At 54.0% G+C, this 16,198-nt stretch overlaps 1 protein-coding gene across 1 annotated transcript in view; it reads left to right on the forward strand.

The window, feature by feature from the left end:
* Positions 1–16,198, forward strand: part of RAI1 (retinoic acid induced 1) — a 69,643-nt gene that overhangs the window by 18,739 nt on the left and 34,706 nt on the right. The window contains exon 2 of the mRNA XM_057406732.1: positions 14,684–14,764. The gene's annotated coding sequence lies outside the window, so the exon portion shown is untranslated. The remainder of the gene's footprint in view (positions 1–14,683; positions 14,765–16,198) is intronic.

Consider the following 16,198-nt stretch of genomic DNA (forward strand, 5'->3'; position numbering starts at 1 on the left):
CATTTAGGTAATGCTAATGAAAGGCCATATAGTAGCGAGGTGCAGATGTCAGCACTGTGCACTCCTGGATATTTGATTAGCATTTCTTTGACTTTGCCTCCTCGAACAGAAATACCTGAGTACGTGGATGTTAGGAAGATAAAATCCCCCCTTTTCCTTTGCTGACAGCCCAGCAGCAGGGAAAAGCCTTACCAAAATAAGACACTCCATAATGAATATGTGCGGTTCCCCCCCCCCCCAAACACACACCCCGGAGAGGAGGAGAGCAAACATGTGATGAGAACAGAAATAGTCACATCACTTAATGCATTGCTGGATGGTACCCAGCCGGCACAGTGATGAACCTGGCGGAAGACCCGGTAGCAGCAAACCAGCATAGCATCCTATTTAATGGCTGGTGGCCCACAGATGGTTTTAACCTCGAGACTGCATCTCTCAGAGGTTTCCCTTTTGACTCGGCTGCTTTTGGAAGCAAAGGCTGTGTGTGGATGCTCTGTCCAGGGACCCGGCGCGTCCATGGGTTAGCTGGTGCGTGTGTACATACAGGGTGTCCGAGCCTGGTGATGTGGCTTCCAAAGCTCCAGAGCACCGTGCCCTGCTCTTGAGCATCTCTGAAGGAATGAGTCAGCCGTTTCCCTTCACACAGGAGTCGAGTGGATGCCCCTGTCTGAGTGCCACTAATAAAAGCACCCAGAAATGTGCCTCTGCGCTTGCTTGTCGTGCTTGCAACTGTCTTCAAGACCAGCTGCTCTGCGTGAGACTTCCAGAGAGCCACAGAGCGCTTGAATGAAGCCCTTGTATCTCTCTCCTTTGCTTTTGCCCTCTGTTTTCTTGCCACACAGTGCACCGTGGGCTCTGTTCCTCCTCTCCTTTTGCTCTTGCTCCCTGGGGCAGCGCGCGGTGTCTCAGAGGCATGAGGACTGAGTCCAGCTTGGGTAAGGGATGGCCCCTTGAGGGCTAAATCCAGCAGCAAGGTGGCAGAGATGCCCCTGCAGCAGCGCCGAGTGTCTCCCCTCGGTGACAGCAGAGGTTTGCATGGCTTTTGGTGCAGCAGTGGGGACGTTTCCCTCCCTGCCAGCACCACCCCTCCCTCTCGTTGTGCAACATCCCAAGGGCAATTACAGCAGTGCTTACGTGGAGGAGCGATGTTGGGAAAGCATTTAAGTCATTTCAACTGCTCTGCTGGAGGCTCCCCTCCCTTAAGGTGGTTCCTGTTGCTCCTTCTCCCTCTCTCAACGTCTTGTGGCGACTCCTCACTGTCCCAGTGACCCTTCTTGGTGAATCCTCGGGCTCCTCTTGGCAAGGGGGAGCCTGCATTCCTGCATGGGAGCCACGTTCCTGTTGGATAACTTTGTCCTTTCCTTTCTCCATCCCTCCCATGCTTACTGCAGTGATTTTAAAGTTCCCACACCTTGACAGCGATGTGAGGGTTGTGGCTTTGAAAGCAAAAGTGAAAGGCAGGAAGATGCAGAGCTCTCAGGCTTCCGGATGCTTCTCCGTCTCCATCCATCTCCCTGGGCCCAGTGTAGGCAAGGCACTCAGTCTGAGCGTTACTCCACAAACACCCACTGCAGGCTCTCTCTGCTCCTTCTCTTCCTGGCTGCTGTGGAGCATTCATGTGGCATAGGGGTTATGGGGCACTTCTGTGTATGCAGGAGAGACCTCCGAGCATCCATAGGTGAGGAAGGCTCCGGAGGGAGCTGGGATCAAGTCTGTAACAGCCCTGTGGCTGTGCTGAATGTCTCATGCTGGTCCAGGAAAGTTTAGGGACACTGATGCGCTCCCAAGGAGGGATGTGGAAGAGTCAGGCTATTGTTTACCCTAGAAAGCTGGTGAAAAGAGGAAGCCATGGTAAAAGAAGATAACCTCATACACGTAGTGAAACAGCACCTCAGAATACATGATGAAGGTTACAAAGTCAGGCGCTGAGGGTGTAAGAAATGCCAGTATTAAGGCCACCTGAGCAGCTTACACTGAGCAGTGGTGTGCATTCCTTAGGGCACAGTCTTAATTCTGTGGTCACGAGCTATTCCTTCCATAAGGAGTGTGTGGGATGGATGGAGCTCCATGAAAAGCAGCTCAGTGTCCATCCCCCCCACTACTGAGCCTGCAACCCCAGTGCCTCATTCGCTGTGCATCATGCAAATCCCGCGTGGAGGAGGAAATTGTTCCTCCTGGACTATCCTGAACCGCTCAATCTGCTCTCATCTATTGCTTTCCCTTCCTTCCCTCTTGTCTCTTCCACCTCCATGCTGCTGAAGGGTTGGCAGGGGGGAATAGCAAGATATCCCCCCCTCACCATCAGTAACCCTTCTGGGGTTTGCCCTGGGACCCAGGAGCAGGAGGGAATGCGCTCTGCAGCTCCAGGAGGGCTGCTGCAAGCGCAGCCCCCATGCTTCCCGCTGCCAGCATTTGATTTTTCCATCTGTTTTGTGTTTTGGTTCAGTGAAAGGCAGGCAGGAGAGGTGGCTTTTGGTGTGAACCTCCTGTCTGGCTGCGTGCGGTGTGTGGGACAAAGGCAGCTTAGCATGGAAGGCCCCAGAAGCAAGCAGGAGTGGGCTGGGGACTTAGAAGGCAGCGTTGCTTCTGAAGCTGCTGGAGAAGCTTTACACGTGTATGCGTTCACCGACTGAGAGCCAAGCCAGCTGAAGCCTGGAGGGGACAGATGGAGGAATTAAGGACATCTCAGCTGGGGAGTAGGACCAAGGGATGCTTTGCAGGGGAGCTGGCTCCCATACCTGAACCGCTTTGGAGACCAAGGCTGTGAGTTATCACAGCTTTTCTTAGCAAGAGAGCCCTCCACCGGAATAACGTGTTGTGGACATAAAAGGAGATGTGGAGAGGGAATATTTTCACCCTGGAAGCTGCTAAGGAACTTGCATTTAGCTGCTAGCAATCTGTTTCAAACTGGCTTTCTGTCCCGGGAAAGAGAAAGCAGAACAATCTCCCTGTGCTGCCCGGCTGTAAATTCTTTCCTGGCTTTAGCTGGGGAAGAACAATGCTCTCTCAGTGCAAGCCTCCCAGAAACCCAGGGTATTTTCTATGTCAGCCTTTTACCACTTTGGAGAGAGCGGCCAAGGAGACCAGTCAAGTTGATCCCCTGCCTTTTATTCACCGACAAGTCAGTGGAGTGTCTGGTGAAGGATGGAGATGCTGCAGGTCACGGTGACACCCGCGTGACCGAGGCAGAGAGGCCGGGAAGCTGTTCCTAAGAGGAGGTTCAAGAGGGATGTGTGTGTAACAGAGCACAAAAGGCAAAAAGCCATGGTGGAACTTTGCATTTAGATGCCTGCAGCAGCAAACCGGGGAGCTTTCCATGAGGACTGATGCGTTTCCTGCCTCACAGCGTTTGCTCAAAGAGTATTCGTAATACACCCGCCACTGCCAACCATCCTCTTCTGCTGGGAATTGACATTAGCGGCTAAATTCAGTGGTTTGCATATAAAAGGCACTGAGATTTAATTCTGTGCGATGCTGTCTTCGAAGTCCTGATAGAAGAGGTGACTCCAAGCAGAGTTACAGTGAGGTGTTGGGAAGCGGGGATTGGAGCGCTGCTCAGTGCGTGATCACAGCGCCCAGGAGGAGCACGTGGTGCGGTCAAGATGAGATGCTACAGGGTGGTCAGGTACCACAGGGTGATGAGATGCCATGGGGTGTACTCCCCAAAGATGGACCCGTCAGACCTGTGAGGTGCTGCAAATGGCAGTAGCCTCTAGCAAGCATCCATAAATGACGGTTACTCGGAGGCCGGAAACAGGCAGGATTTCCTGGATGCAGCAAGAAGCGCATCCCTGATGCTAATTATCCCATTGTATGTGAATCCCTGCTGCAGAATGGGGGCTGCATGAGGTGTTCAGCCTTTTGAATGGGGAAGGAGAAAGGATGCTGACAGAGAGGAGATGGAGATTAGACATTAGGTAGAAGCTCTTCCCTGTGAGGGTGCTGAGGCGCTGGCACAGGGTGCCCAGAGAAGCTGTGGCTGCCCCATCCCTGGCAGTGTTCAAGGCCAGGTTGGGCACAGGGGCTTGGAGCAAGCTGCTCTAGTGGAAGGTGAACTTGCTTGGAGCTGGATGAGCTTTAAGTTCCCTTCCAACCCAAACCATTCCCTGATGCCTGCCCCTTCAGCCACTTTCTCAGAAGTACCTGGGCTCTCTCAGCTGATGTGCCAAAATAAGCCTGGAGCGAAGGTCCCCATGGAACTGCTGTTTTGGAAAGGAGGTACAGCCTCATGTTCTGTTCTGTGGAGGAGTTTCCAAACCCAGGGAATGAGGATGGGATTTCATCAGGAGCAGATTATCCCATTTCTCTCTTCTCTGAGCACACTTCTCCCTCTGAAGCAGCACATGACAAGCAAGGCAGCAGCGGGGCATCTCCCATGCGTACCAGAGGGGACCGAGCATCGCTCCGGCTGGTTCCCTATGGTCCCAGTGCAGCTGGAGCAGGAGCAGGGATGTCAGGAGCAGGATGGAGGGGGAGCAGCCGGCTGCGGTGCTAAAGGGGCAGCACAAAGCACTGCCAGAACAGCAGGGGCTCGCGCTGGCGACGGCGGCAAATGGAGATGGAAAGAGCTGGAGAGGAAAAGACGCGGCACAGCTGGTCCCCTTCGGCTTTGATCTGGAAAGCACAGGGGTGTTGGCCACAGAGCAGGAGGGAGGGAGAAGAGAGGGGGGTGACTCATAAAAACATTGGTGTTTCCATGAGGATGCAGTTACCTGAGGACAGGAAGGAGGAGGGAACTTCCCTGGAAGAAAAGAGTCCTGCTTGTGCAGGAATCGCCAGCCCGCTTAGGAACACAAAGCTGTTTGCTTTGGAGCCCGGCGGGCTGGTTATTTGCTGTGAGTTGGTGGTTATGTGCAGAGCAGAAGGTGATTTGTGTGCTTGTTGCTTCAGGGCAAAGAAAAGGAGACTTGGGGGGGGGAAGAAGCAGGAAGAGCTGTTTTTCTTGGGAGATGTGTTTGGAAAAGGGAGATCTGCTTCTCTTCACCTTCTGGGTGAGAGAGCAGGTCGAGGGGGATAATCCAGCCCTGGGTAGTCAAGCACACCCTAGGGTGTTCGTTTGGAGGCTCTGGTCATGGAAGGGCTGAGGTTTCACCTTCTTGAGCACCAACCATGGGCTTTGTGCTGGGGAGAGGGCTGCTCTTTACTCACAAGCATATAGATGTGCTCTGCATACCCATCTCTTCCCATTGCAAGCACAGGAGGACACGAGAAGGATGGGAGGAGATGGCCAATGCTGCCCTGCACCAAAGCACACTCAAACTTTGTCTCATTGCTCCCTCTATGAGCCTTTGGGGGATTCCAGCCTTCTATACAGCATAGAACCAGCTCTGATTCTCATCCTGGAGGCAAAAATCACTGCAAGTAACACTCCCATCCCTCCCAAGGTCCTGCCACCACCCGTAACCACCGCACCACGTCACAGTGGTGACCCACGTATGTGTCAAACCTCGCCCCGCAGCTAAAAGCTGCTCCACAAGCACCTTTTGTACTAAACCCCGGGGGCCTTTAAAATGTGAAGCAGCAAAATGTAGGGCGCCGAACAAAGCTGACCCACTGGGGACCGGATGGGGGGGTAAAAACCCACAAGGAGGAGGGCTTGACACACAAAAATTGTTTTGTTAACAAAGCATCATTGTTCCCCTCTGAATCGGTTGCACTGGAGTGGTAGAAACACCCCATCTGGAGACAGATGGAGAGTTTTCCTGGCTAAAGAGATGGTGGGAGGAGGGTCGGCTGACAACCCAGCAGATAGCATTGTCTGCTGCTACCTTGGCGATGGAGAGGAGAAAGGGCTGGTGGCAGATTAGGCGTCCCCTTTGCATCCCATGCGGCTCCTTCTGCGCCCTGGGCCCTGTGCCTGGAAGGAGGCGTGCGCTCGGGATGGCAGCTTGCAGCCCGGTGTAATCCTCTCTCTCTTCCTATGGGGCTGGATGGGTAAGGCCTATGGGGAGGTATGAGCAAGCACATCCCTCTTACAAGGTGATGTTGAAGGGAGATGGTTCCGTACCACTTTGTGTGCTGTGCCAGGGCTTTGTGTGACGTGGGCTGGAAACAGCATCCCAAAGGCTTGCAATTGGTTTTGCCACTGAGTTCCGTAAGAGCGGGATTTGGGATGAGAGGAATCCAGCATGGTCAGAACTGCAGGGAATAGAACTGGTGACAGCAGCAACGCCACAGTACCCAGGGATGGGTGACCCGACAGACCTGCAGGACACCTGAGGACCAGCACTTGGAATTCCCTTGGCCACCTTACTGAGGTTGGGAATGAGTGGGGGAAAACCTATGCTGGGATGCCTGGGGCCTCTTAGCTACAGCACACACTGAATGGGAGGTGGTTTGTGGCAGCAGGCTCTGCTCTGCTCATCAAGAGCTCACCAACAGCCCCTGCTCCCTCTGCTGCCTTCTGTGCCTGATGGGAAACTCCAGGGTGGGTTTTGCTTTGAGGGATAGTATCCTGCCCCCCCCCCCCCCCCCCCCCACCAGCCCTGAATCCCTGATTACTTGCTAATTGCTTGACACACTCTACTTGCGATGCAGGAGACAGGCTCACGTCATCCTCTGCGGTTTGCCAGGGGAGAGCGTGAACCTCTTTTTGCCTTGCCTTGAAATAGATGATGAAAAAGAATAGAGCTCCATCTGATTAATGTGGAAACTTCAACCTGCTTCCCTGCGTTGGCATCCGGGCCTCGGCTGTCTTAGCGTCACCGTGTGGTTTTGGGGGGCAACTGGGAGCTGTTGGTGGGCTCCTCTTCGAGGTCTATCCATAATCCCCAGCTGCTGGAGACATTCTGGGTCTGTGCAGCAGTCACGGAAGGATTCAGGTGGTTGCATCGAGGCGCTGCTGAGATAATACCTCAAGGGCTCCTATTCAAACCCACTGGGGCCTTTACAGTTGCATGGTGGAAATCTATTCAGATGCACTATGGCTTTTCAGTGAGGCAGAGGAGGAGGGCAGCTCCATGCAGGGGGGAGCAGGGGACCAGCACCACTCAGATACAGCCCTTCGAAAAGGATGGAAGTAGTCAAGTTAAAGGTAGTTTGGGGGTTTGAGCCTTGCAGATGCAGTGACAAGGGATGCCTTGCTGATGCTTCAGACCCAGCTTGTGCCTGTGAGCTTAAATACTGGCTTCCCTACCTGGCTCACCAGGTTTGCCTCCTGCATCACCTCTCTGGGGTAGATCCTGCCCGGTCCAAGCAGCGCTAAGGTTGCCCAGAGGGATGTGGCATGGGGGTGACAGGAAGGTCTGTGCTATTGAATGCATGGGGTTCCAAAGGGTTTGCATCCATCGTGGCACCGAAGGTGACTTTGGGATGAAGTGTGTCCTCAGGGCAAAGTGAAGGGAGTCTGAAGGGGGACTGAACACGTACGATGGAGTACATCAGGTCAGATCTGTTCACCTGAGCCCTTGTGCAGGGGAGTCATTGTCCCAGAGGGAAGGGAGCTGGACTTTGGAGAAGCAGGGTGCTTGCACATCCAGCTCCTTCTTTTGCAGCCATTTGCCTGCCCTGGGCTGCTGGGAACACCATCCCCACAGCCTGCCCTGGAAAAGCATCATTCTGCTCTCTCTGATTTCAGGCACGCTGGCAGGAGGGAGGAGGTGAGACAGGGTGGGCAGGTTCAGCTCTTGCCAACCACGCAGTGCCCTTGATGTGGCTGTTGATGCCCAGAGCCCACCACAGGCTCTGGAAGGAGAAGACAGGACCCAAGTTGCTGGTGATGCAGTAAAGCATCCCTGAGCATTGACACGTGCACAGCAGCAGGTCAGGATGCTGTTTGCTTTGCTCTACCACTTGCAAATCAAAGTACTCCCCTGGGGACCCATTCCACCCCCCTCCTGCACCGCTCCATCCCCATCCCGGTTATCCCAGCATCACACACATGGCGTGAAATCTTCCACCCTGTGCAGAAAGGGGAGAGAAATCAGCATCAAATCTCTCATGAGGGGAAGCGGAGGGGATGAATTCACCTTGCTGAGAGGCTGGAAGGAAGCCGAGTGGATGAATCTGCTGTCGCTCATCACCGGTGTAGCAGCGCCCGGGGAGGTCGGATGCTTTCGGGTGCTGATGTGCTCGGCTCCTCTCTCTGCTTCCCGCACCGGGCTCTGTGAATCAGCATTTCTGCACTCGAAACCAGACAGGAGGGGCGAGGGGAGCCTGGAGGGGAGGAGGATGGAAAGAGGGGGGGGAACCTCATTGAAAAGGGGCAGCCTGTTTGCTGGGGGTGGTCTCATGCCGCGGATCCGCAATCTGCTCCCTCTGGGTTCTTCCTCATTACCGCCGTCCACCCCTCGTGCGCGCGGCGAGGTGATGCTTCCCCTTCTCCCTCCCTCCATCCCTTCCCACCCCTGGGCGACAAGGGAATGTGACAAGCTGGCACCGGGAAGGAGGCATGAAAGCGAATGTGATCCGGCTGCGGCTCCCGAGCTGGGAACCTGGGGAGATCCAGTTACAGCAACGGGGGGTTAGAACAAAAGGGATTGGCCTCCGGGATCAATTCCTCTCCCATTTTCCGGGCTGTGCACGTGCACGCGCGGAGCAGCCTCTGGCTCTGGCTCTGCAGCAAGAGCAGCCGCGGGGCCCATTGAGCACCAGAGACAGGTTCTTCTCCATAGGGCTCCACGATGCTTCCTTTTTCCCAAAGCAAGGAGAGCAGGGGGATCCCCTGGGAGAAGCCTAGAAATAGCAAGGCCAGGCTTTGCAGTGCTTGGAAACCAGGTTGGTGGTTGTTGGGAGCTCCAGCCTTTCCACTGCTTGTGGGCTGACCCATGGGTCTGGGACCAAGATGTCTGTGGCCCCCATGGGTCATTCCCTGTTTCCCAGGCGTTTCGAGGTGATATCTCCTCCCTCCATCACAAGGGAGCAAAACCCTAACCCCTAAAAAGCCTTTCCTATAATATTATGGCTGTGCCAACACCGTGTTAACCGAGATGCTTTTAACCCACAACCGTAACAGGGCTGGGGGCACAGTGAGTGTTTCACACAACTGGCTTGGGGAATTATCAGGGTCCTGCACCCTGGGATGCTTGGATGTGCTGTTTGAGAAGGGATTGGGCTTATTTGGGGTTGGTTGGGGGGGTTTAGTTTTGCCGTATTGCCTTCTCCCAAATGCTGCTGGGGATGAGCTGTGGAGAGCACAGATGTGCATCCCGAGCATACCGCAGCGAGGTTCCTGATTTAAGGACTGTGATTAACCTCTTCCCGACAGTTGCTAACCAGGTGCAGCATTGGAACGGGAAGGGGAGGAATCTCAGTGGGAACAGCCAGTTTTCCTCCATCACCTGGAGAGATGCGGGCGGATGCCATTTTCTGCTTGGAAATCAGGCAGGATTTAGGAACTATAAAGGTTGCAGGGACACCCCTTTTGTGTCAGCATTGCCCTATAGCTGCTTTCCGGAGCCCATCTCCTCCTTTCCAGCTTGGAATCCTTCAAACAAGGCGTCGATGTAGTGTGAATCTGGTGCAAAGCGTGCCGGTGTGTGGGATGATGGGCTGTAGAGCGTGCCCCACTTGGGAATATGGATGAAGGGATGCTAATGAGAAACGAGGTGGAAAATCACCCTGGAATTCCTGCCCTTTGTCTCATGAGTCTGAGCTGGAAGAGCAGCATCTCTTGTGCAGAAAGTGCTGTGGTATCTCCTAGGCATCCCTGCATGTGTGGCCATGCACATGGATGTGGCCAGTCCAGGTTTCCATGGGACTTTGCTCTTTGGAAAGCTGGGTGTCAGGAAAGAAAAGTGGTTTTCCATGGTTAGCAGGGAAAGGGGGAGCTATTGTGACTTCTGTTTAAACCAGGGTTAAACCAGGAGATGCCAAACTTGCTTGTTTTAGGATATATATGGGAATCAGGGCTGCCACTGGCTCCGAGGTCTGGTTTTCATGTGTGATGCTGGTAACTGCTGTATCCTAGAATCCCAAACTGGTTTGGCTTGAAGAGACCTTAAAGCTCATCCAGCTCCAACCCCCGCCATGGGCAGGGACACCTTCCACTAGAGCAGCTTGCTCCAAGCCCCATCCAACCCGGCCTCACCCCAAACACTGCTCTGGCATCAGGGTTGGTTTTAGATCAGCTTTGAAGGTGCCCACTTCTGGCACTGCGATGCGTGTGTGCATGGGCTTCTGCTCCTTGGCTTTTGGAGCACTGGACTCTTACTCCTGTTCCAGCCATTGTCTGGCTGGTTTTGGGATTCCCTTATCATACCTCTTCCCATTTGCATCTCCCTATCTCTCAACTGCATCCAAACCCCTCTATTTCCCCCCAAAGAGTAGGCTGCAGGCTGTGTTTCACACCGGAGCATCCCTAGGCAAGGAATAACAGTCGCTGTGCTCCAGATACTTGGTGGAGTCAAGAGCTGTGGTATCCTTTGGGGGAATAACAGGGAGAGAACGGGAAGGGGACCAGGAAATAGGGGAACCCCCAAAGCGAGCGGAAGATGGGCTTGGGAAACGTGAAAAGACAGGAAAACATGTATTAAAACCAATTGAAAGCTGCCCTAACCAAGGATTTCAACTGAAACCAAAGCCTTGGGGAGGGAGGAAATGAATCGATTGTTATTTTATTGCTTGATATTGGGGTTTTGCTACAACGATGATTCGTTAAATGCAAATAAAGGGGTTTGAGGAAGCAGGATGGGGTGTGTGTGGGGGGGGAGATGGAGGACACGCGGGGCGAAGCGAGCGCGATGTCGGTTTTGCATCGCTCGCTGCGTTCCTGGCAGGTCTTTTGTAACATCTGTTCGGCATAAACCAAACATCATTTCCATCGCTCGCCGCCTGAGATGGCTCCTGCGAAAACAGCTCCAACCTGTCCAGGAATTTGCCTTGGAAGTTGCCCTCCCCTCTCCTCACGCCTCCTCTTCTCCAGGGGAGATTTCCTTCCTGCGCTTCCCAGGGGCTCCATTAGCCCCACATTAAAGCCTTTTTTGACTTTGCTCTCAAACTCTCCATCGGAGGAAAAGGAATTCTAATAAACCGCTGGGAAGACTCTGCTATTCACTCTTTCCATGGAAACACGGCGCTGCCTCGGAGCACAGCTCCTCTCCACGGAGCTTGGGTCATGGCAGGAGGAGACCAAGGAGGGATGGAGAGATGGTTTCCATTATAAGAGACCTTTTGAGAGGGGTAATCACTGCTCTCCCACTGAGGAAAGCCTTGGAGATGGCAGGGGCCTCGGTGCGCTGCGGGAGCAGGGCTGGCTTCTGAGGAGGTAGTGATGGGAAGTGGTGATGTGCTGGGCATGGAGAAACTCATTAAAACAGCTGATTAGTGGCAATTAAGGCACCCAGGACCAATTCCCTCGTCTCAATGGAAGGGATGGGTCCAGGAGGGATGAGAGCGATCCATTGGACCTGGTGCTGCAGGCAAAGGCTGCATAGAGGGTTTGGAGCTGAGGACATGGAGGCAGGGTCTCAGGAGGACGTTGGTGGCTCCTTATCCGAAGCAGAGTATCAGACCAGGCCAATACATTCCCCAAAGCCATGTTTGCTTTGGGAGGGGGTTTCTGGCTGTTCCTGTACCCTGGTCCAAGGAGGTCAGCACTATGCCCCCTTACCTAAAGCGAGTGGGTATCATTAATTCCTCTCCTTGCAGGCACAGTTGTCCTGAGCGTTGCTGCTGCAAGATGAAGGATTTATATCTATATATTTTAAGCGTGAGGAAGCTTGTTAGAAATAGCCCGAAGGGCAGAGTTAGGAAATGAAAATCCATTGGATCTGCTTGGAGCCGGTGCGCGGAGCTTGATGAGAGCTGAGGCAGGGCTGCCTGCTCTCTGCCTGCGAGGAGCCACGAGTGTGGGGTGTGTGGCACTGGGTGCGTGAGGGGATGAGAGCAATCCATTGGGAAAATCAGACAGAAAGAGGGATGAAAGGGAGGGGAATGAGGAAGAGCTGGCTCAGAGCATCCCATGTAGGCGCTGGGGAGGTCCCAGGGACCCCAGGCCAGTGGAGCATGGCAAGAGCAGGCAAGAAGGGGATGCTGGCGGAGCAAAGCTCGTTCTTCTCAGCACTGAGGATGATTCCTTATCCTTGTAGGTCACAGTGGTGAGACACCGAGGAGCATCTTTGCTTTAGCAGCTCCAGAAGTGACAGTGCAATGAGTCACTATTTTGTATGTAGCCGGGGCAGGGGGTTACTTCCAGTGAAGCTTCTGACTTTGACTGGCAAGTTGAGCCCTGTTCTTGCAATAGGGAGGTTGGGAAGAGGCTTTTTGGTGCTGGTTGTGATGGGTTTGTCTTAGCTTAGGGTGAGATCTGCTCCATGCAGGTAGGCAGTGACTACAAGGAGCATGGGGATGGATCAGCACCTATGGTAGGCGCTGTGTGCCACACATGGGGGTGCTCCAGAGCCAGATTTCATCAAGAGGCTGGAAACTCTCCCGTTCACACAACTGCTCATCAGCATCTTCTACAAGCTCAGATGCTGTAATGAGTAAAGTTAATTGCTGTCATAGGTGATGGTCTCCTACCCAGCCAGTGGTTGGGTTGAGACAGGCACGGCTGTGTTATGTAAATGGAGGTGATGTGGGTGCTGGCACCTCGGAGGTACTGAGGAGTCATGAAACCAGCTTTTGTGAACCCATAAATTGCAGTCACAGACTATAAATGGCTGGAAAAATCACAGCGTTTAATAAACAAAGTGTTTGGCACTGATTTGATTTGCATATGGGGCTCTCCAGGGTTTGTGGTTTCAGCATTGCTCCTCACCACGGTGAGGTCAGGGTTCAAGGAGAGGAGAGCTGAGGTTCTCCTGAAATCACAGCCCTCCCAGAGGCAGGGATTTCAAACATTCCAGTCTGGATGGACCAGATTGATGGATTGATGGGATTGCAGTGTAAAACTAACAAATGCTTTAGTCTTTTCTCAGTCCCATAGGAGATGATGCCCGTTGGGTGTGTGTCCCACCGTGGCTTTACTAGGGCGGCAATCACAGCCCATGGTGCCAAATGGTGAAAGAGCTCTTCCCTATGAAGGGCAGGGGGGATCAGTGGTTATGGGGGATAAATACAGGGTCCCCGGAGAGCCATGAGGTCCCGGCTCAGTTTACCATCCTACAGAGAGACACGTGTGAAGTCGGAGCGTGTTGTGGTGTATTAGCTATAAACAGCCAGGCTGGGATGGCACTGGGGAGAAAAGGGATGGGGGAAAGCAAGAGCCGAGCGGTTTCCTTTGGCAGATGCTGGTTCCCCTTATGAGGTTGGGTCTGTTTTGCAAGCTCGATGCCTCCTATCTCAAGTAATTAACAGGGAAAAGAGAGGGCCTGGTTATCCATCCTTCAAGAGCAAGGGGTTGAATTGAAAGGCAGCGCCTTGGAAGTGGATCAAATAGCTCTCCAGCCCCCCGCGTACGGCTCGGGAACTTGCCGCCGTGCTGCGTTATCAAGGTGAACAGCTTTAGTTCAATTAAAGAGCGGCTCAGAGCGGCGGCGTGGGAGGAGGCAGGGATGGGCGTTTGCACCCTCCGGGCAGGAGCTGGTGTGCAGTGGAACCGCACGGCAGCGACCCCGGTGCGAGCCAGGGCTACCAAAGCGATGCTTCCCCCTTTGCGAAGGGACCAGCTCCTTTATGCTCGCCTCTGCGGCGGGTTTTATCCGTGGAAAAGCAGTGTGTGGGGAAGGATCGCTCTTTGTTACCGTCTCCTTTTCCCCCCTTCATTGCTTCTGAAACAACCCCCCCATTCCCAGCGATGAGCTCCCATCACCGCGCACCTAAATCCCTGCAGATGCACGGTGCTGGGAAGCCTGTATTTTCCCTGCCGGTTCCTGCCTGGGCTGCAGCTGGCTATGGCACACAGAGAGAGAAAGCTGCAGGTGTGATTTGTTCATTTGCCTCCACCCCCCAGCGCTGCCTCCCTCCTGCTTTCCCATCCTCTCTGAGCCCACCTTGCTCATCCCACCCCAGCGCATCACTGTGCGGCGAGACCCGCATCCCACCGGGGATGCAGCGCCGGCGAAGGGCTGGGATGGCTGGGGTTGGCTTGTGTGTGTATATAGAGGGGAAAGGGGGGGTTAATCTGATCCCTTGGAAGGGGGGGGGGAATCACAACTATAAAGAAGGCATCAGCCTCCTCCTTTTCCCTCTCCCCCGCTCCAGAGGATTAAGCCTAAGGGAAAAAAAAAACGGGGGGGGGGGGAAATGTCTGCAGCTTTCTGTTGACCCTGCATGATGGCATTTTTGCGCTCTGTGTGCTGCCTCTGCTGATTGCTATTCCTGGCACAAACACACACACACAGCTCACACACACACACACACACACACACACACGCTCTAGCACGGCTCACACAGCGAGCCCACTCCAAATAACAACCTCCCCCCCCCCCAAACCATCCCCTCCAACCCCAAAAGCGTTGCCCCTTCATCCCCTATGGTGTGTGCGGGGAGAGCATCCAGCGCCCGGTGCCGCTCGCCCTCTCCTCCACCCCACTTCTCACCTCGTCCCCAGCTCCAAGCGAGCACTTTCTGCCGGAGCCGCCCGCAGCCAGAGCCCTCCACCACTCCTACCGCTGGCATTACATTTTCAGGCTGGATGCTATAGGGCCGTTTCTAATTACCTTATATCCCCTAGTGGTCTATGAATAATGGTTAGTGAAGGAGCTCAGAAGGGCTGCTGAGAAGGGAAAGGCAAAAAAAAAAAAAAAAAAAGCAAGAAAAAAAAGAGGAGAATTGTGCTATTTCTCACGTTTTTTTTCCTAAGGATCTAATCTGGCTACTGTGCTCGGGAAGAGGAGGAGAGCGAGCCAGCAGGAGCGATTGGAGAGCGCGAGGACCATCGCAGGTATTGTTGCAAGCTGCATCTTTGTGCCCTTTTTTATCCCCCCCTTTTTTTTTTTCCCCCCCTGCTTTTCCTTATGGAAGAATTGATGGGGGGGGGGGATGTGGATGGAGCTTTAGCCCAGATTTATTTTCCTCTCGTGCAACTCGTGTGCTGCTGTGATTGAAGGGATGCACGGCGCCGGGAGCGCGGAGTTTGGGAAAGGGGGGGTGTTGTACGTATGTGTGTGTGTGTGTGTGTGTGTGTGTGTGTGTGTGTGTGTGTCCTATGGAGGAAGGAGGAGGAGGAGGAAGGGGGGGGGGGGAATTGTTTTGCTTTTCTGGAAGTAATAAAGGAATCTGCAACCGGTCCAACAAAATCCTCCTGACTTGCCGATGGATGGGTGTCGGAACAAAGATACAGCTGAGACTTGGAGTGTATGTGGAAGGGATGCATTCATCCCGCCTTGTCCTGACTCCTACTTTCCCCAAAAGTTGAAACCATAACAGGCGCGGGGGCTGCTTAAAGCCCTCGGGGAGTGGGAATCTTCCATGGGAAGCGGGTTGAATGGAGGAGTTATGGATGTGCATGGGGGTTTCTACTTACAAAAGTTGCGGCGGTTGGGCGCCTGGCTTCTCGCTGCCGTTGTCTGCACGTGAGGACGCTGCCTTGATGGATTCCCTTTCTTTTATTCAGTGGCTGGATGGTGGGGAAGGGAAAACAGAGCTGGATCTGGCAGATAACCCCTGGAATCGCGGGGTTTGCACATCTGGCTGCGCCTTTCCAAAGCCCCTCGCTGGGACTTTCGCCTCCCGCTTCCTTGTTCTCCCACGGCACATTTTTGCCTCCCCCCCCGCTTCCCAAATCCACATTAATAAACAAACAAACCAGGGAATAACGGGGGAGCTCAGAGCCCTGCTGCTGGAAAAGGAGGGGATAAAAAGGGGGGGGGGGGGGGAGGTGTCTGTGTGTGCTTTTGTTTTAAATAGGGAAAGGGCGATGATTGAAAACATATGAATAGGATGCAGTGCGGAGCGGGCGTGTTACGGAGCCGGGGGGAGACGGAAAACTGCTTATACGACAGAAGCAGAGCTTGAATGAGTGTGGGGAGATGAAAGGAGAGGGGTCCGTCCCTCAACCCCGGCTGTGGAGGGGGGGGTGGCATTCCCGAAGGCAAAGGAATGCTCTCAGGGAGGGGAAACTCGCTGGGGAGGAATAAAACCCAAACCTGGAGTGAAGCGTGCGGTTATATCCCATCCAACTTTGCCGGCTGCGGCGTTAACGGAGCTAATTGTAATTGTAAAATCCAAGGGGAAAACGCCTGTGTGGGAAGGGGGTGGGGGATGTCCCAAAATCCCGTTCCCCCCCCCCCCGCCCCCCCCAAAAAAGAAACCCGCCGATGTTGTGTTTATTTGGGTGGAAATAAGGATGGAGCAACGGCCCTGGGGAGGGCTGTGT

The sequence above is a fragment of the Pezoporus wallicus genome, unplaced genomic scaffold, assembly GCF_028554395.1.
Source record: "Pezoporus wallicus isolate ANWC-B61680 ecotype Strahan unplaced genomic scaffold, APGP_CSIRO_Pwel_v1 contig_10952, whole genome shotgun sequence".
NCBI classification, from domain to species: Eukaryota; Metazoa; Chordata; class Aves; order Psittaciformes; family Psittacidae; genus Pezoporus; species Pezoporus wallicus.